We start from the raw sequence: 4,241 nt of genomic DNA, 5'->3' as shown, positions 1-4,241 counted from the left end.
TCCATTAGAATGTCACCTTGTTAAAGGATTTACATATATTGTTAGGTCAACCTTGATTAAAGGATTTCAAATACTATTTACAATGGTTAGAAAATAATAATGGGGTTTTGATATGTCAAGTACAATTCACTTTGCAAATTTAGATCTCTATTTGGCTCAAGAATTGATTCACTATCTAGCCTCCATTCTCATCTCTCTCTGTAATTTTCCTGGCAACCCTTCAAGAAAACTCTCTCATTCTCTTCAATTCTTCTTAGCCTTCTTAAATTCATCAACCAATAACATCAACAATGAGTCTAACCTTCCTACTTTATGGAATATTTCTCATGCACTCTTCAAGTTCACCTCTATACCTTCTTAAATAGGTAATTTTGATCTTTTTTTTCTTAAACACCAATGTAGATCTAAGGTTTTATGATTCAATTTTCCACATACAATGAATCTAATCGCTATTTCATTTTTTCTCTTCTTTTCTAGAAACTTCTCTTGGAATCCATTCATTAGGTCATTTACCCAATCCTCTCCTAGAATTAAATGATCCAACTCATTAATCCTTACCATTCAACATGCTTTCCATATTCCAAGAAATCAACTTAGTCTGCTGGAAGTTATGATTTCTCATAAGGAATTAAAATTTTGTTCCTCAGCCAACACTAAGTTCTAAAACTCGATCATCACTAGGTTACTTGGTTTCTACTAAATTTCTTGCTAGACATATATAATATCACTCCATCAATACTAATTCTTAGTCAACACTATTTTTTCTTGGCTTGATCTGGTGCTTAGTTGACATTAGCATCACTGGGCATATGCTTCAAATTCATAATCTTTTTCTCTATTACTTGGTCAAGCCTATGCATTTGATTTGTCTTTGATCACACTTTTAAGGCTTGAGCAATGCTCTCCTCTCCACTTGTAATATGATTTAAACAATCAAGTTATCTTGTTAAAGTCCAACTAATCAAATGTCCATTCATAGTTTCATCTTAATAACTTAACCTTTCCTCTAGATACTTTTTTTATAAACAACTTCTCAAGGCCTCTTCATTGATCAAATAGATATGACACTTACATCAGGTATAAAATTCTCTCACCATTTGACATCAATGACAACATAATAATTATTCCAATTGTAGTTTCCAATATTAGAAATTACAGTGTCAGATAAAGTGACAACAATAGACTCTGACAAAGAATTTTCTTAAAGAAAAACTAACAAAAAATGTTGAAATCCCACCAAAACAAAAGAATTTTCCTCCTTTGTCTCCATTCTCTTTATGCTTCTCATATATTCAAATTTGTTTGTCTCTTAAATTTCATCCAACTATTTTCCACTTTACGATTGTGTATACTTGTTCTCCTAGTTTCCATAGACTCGTGACCTTAGTTTTTTAGAAAATCAAATAATCTTTAGTTGAGTTTGTAAAGGAAGAGTCTTAAATTTTAGAGATTTCCTAATCAAATAGCCTCAGGATATTCATTTATTTTGAAATATATCTTCTACATATCATGCATTAGGCTATAGTTCCAGAGATGGGAAATGAAAAACTAAATTTAAAGTGACAATTGGATGAGAAGAATATTTGAGGAGTAAAATAAGAAAATATGACATTAAAAACTTATAGAAAAATCCTCATCCCCTATCTTCAAATGGATGTATACTTGTAGTGTAAGTTAATTTAGAATGCAAAAGAAATGTACAGAACAACAAGACACATAAACATAAATGTTTATCATGGTTCACCAAAAATCATGGCTATGTCCACACTAAGAGAAACATAATTATATTGATGAAATAGTAATGAGATTACAAATAAATGCCATCAACATTTATAGATCACAAATGATCAGCTAAAGAGACAAATTACAAGTGGAGGAAAAACACCCGTGACTATTGCCTTTCAAACACTCAACAATCTCCCACCTAAAGACAACAAATAAATCAGCTGATCACCCATTCCCCTGCTCTACATGCTAACCTACTTCTTTTTAACAAGGCCAAGAGAAGTCCTAGCACATTCAAACTTCTCCTTAGAAACAACCTTTGTCAACATGTCCGTTGGATTGATCTTTGTATAAATCTTGGCAACCTTTAGGTGTCCTTCTTCTACCACCTAGTCAACATAGTGAGCATGGTTGTCAATATGTTTGGAGTGTTGCTGAGAGGAATGATCATGAGCCATAAAAATTGTACTTTGACTATTAGAAAATAAAACATAATCATATTGTTGCCAATGTAGATCACTGAAGAAGTTTTGCAACCAAATCAAATCATCTCTCTAGCTCCTTTGGAAAGAGCAAAGTATTTGACTTTAGTAGAAGAAAGTGCAACACAATGTTGCAGCCTTGAGGCCCAACTAATGGCAGCCCCAGAAAATATGAAAGCATAACCAATAGTAGACCTGCATTTTTCTTGATCTCTAGCAAGATCTAAATCGCTGAATCCTTGCAGTTGAGCATGATTTCTACCAAAACATTATGCATAATCAAAAGTACCCTTGCAATACCACAATATCCACTTGACTGCTTCCCAATGAGGCTTCCCAGAATTTCTCATGAATCTACTAACTACTCCCACCACATTAGAAATGTCAAGACATGTAGAAACCATAGCATACATTATGCTACCAACTGCTGATTTATAAGGAACATTATGCATAAAATCCAAGTCTCTTCTTTTGTTTTGGTACACAAATTATAACTTAGGGAAAGTGAGGAGCAAAAGGAATAGGATCATGTTTAGCTTCAACCATACCAAACCACTGTACAACTTTGTCAATGCATGATTTTTGTGACAAATTAAGCATTTTTTTTGTCTATCTCTAGTGATAGTCATTCCAAGAATCTTTTTGGCAGCCCCTAGATCTTTCATAGAAAACCAAGAAGCTAACACTTTCTTTAACTTTCTAACTATTTAAGGAGAAGAACAAGAAACTAACATGTCAATAACATAGAGTAGATGAATGAAAAACTCACCACTAGGAAGCCTTTAATAGTCGATGCACAGATCTGATTTGCACTAGGTGAAGTTGTGTTTAGCCATGAACTGATCAAACTTAATATACTACTATCTTGGAGCTTACTTAAGCCCATACAAACTTCACTTCAATCAGCAATAGAGATGTTCTTTCCCCTTTTGAACAAAGCCTTTAGGTTGTTCCATGTACAATTCCTCATTGATGTCACCATGTAGAAAAACTGGCTTGACATCAAGATGTTCAACCTCGAGATCCCAAATAGCTACCAATCCCAAAACTGCCTAGATTATAGTCATTTGTACAACTGGTGAGAAAATCTCTACAAAATCTAGCCCCTTTTTCTAAGCATACCCTTTTGTAACTAGCCGAGCATGGTATCTCTTTCTGCCACCATCTTCCTCTTTCACCTTATATACCCAATGATTTTTTAGAGCTTTATGGTTGGTTGGAAGTGGAACTAAATCCTAGGTTTTATTAGTTTTAAGAGAGTTCATCTCTTCTTCAATCATAATCATTCACTAATTTTTATTAGTACTTTTGCAAGCATCTTTGAAATTAGCCTGTTCAATTGGATCAGAGATTAAAATCTCAAGTTTTGCCTACTCAAAGTAGAGCAATTCATAATCTAAATATTTCGCAGGCATCATTCTCTACCTAGTAGATCATCTTAAGTCTAGAATATTTGTCTCCTTAGAATTATTTTGTAGCAATTCATGGTCACTCCCATGTGAAGATGTTTGAATTTTTTTATTCAAGTGATTCTATGTATTGACTCTGACCAATTTCTTATTTTCTTAGATGTCTCTATCTCCAATTGAACAACCAATGTCATTGTTCATCTCGTGCTCTTGAGAAATCCACATGCCATGTTCTTCACTGGTAGCATTATGACCATAGGAATGTAGACAATGTTCTGAAGCATGTATGTACTTTGTTGCTATTGGGTGAGGAATGGTGTGAGGAAGTTTTAAAAATGAATCTTGCAAAGGAGGAGACCATGTTCTTTGTTGACTCCCATTGCTCCCTAGTTCATGGTTACCATCAAACTGATTTCTAACATTCCACTACTTGGAATAGTCAAGGGTAAATGGAAAGAGTCATTGTTCATTCTAACAGCTGCTTGCTCTTTATTACCCGCATCAAATTCTTGTCCCATCTACAGTGTGGGTGAAAGATCCCCAAACTCATAGACACCTTGTTCATTACTGTGTCCTGCTAACTAGGATATGCCATGACCAATATATGATTTGTCTCTATCCATGC

General features: G+C 34.0%; 1 pseudogene; it reads right to left on the bottom strand.

Annotated features, from left to right (window-relative positions):
• Positions 1-3,546: 3,546 nt before the first annotated feature.
• On the bottom strand, positions 3,547-3,631 carry LOC149531545 (small nucleolar RNA SNORD36; annotated as a pseudogene).
• Between the last annotated feature and the right edge of the window lie 610 nt (positions 3,632-4,241).

The sequence above is a fragment of the Cupressus sempervirens genome, chromosome 11, assembly GCF_028749045.1.
Source record: "Cupressus sempervirens isolate cs-2001-9-10 chromosome 11, ASM2874904v1, whole genome shotgun sequence".
In the NCBI taxonomy this organism is placed as follows: Eukaryota; Viridiplantae; Streptophyta; class Pinopsida; order Cupressales; family Cupressaceae; genus Cupressus; species Cupressus sempervirens.
Note: the sequence above shows the minus strand (reverse complement) of the source record. Positions and strands in the feature narration are given on the sequence as shown.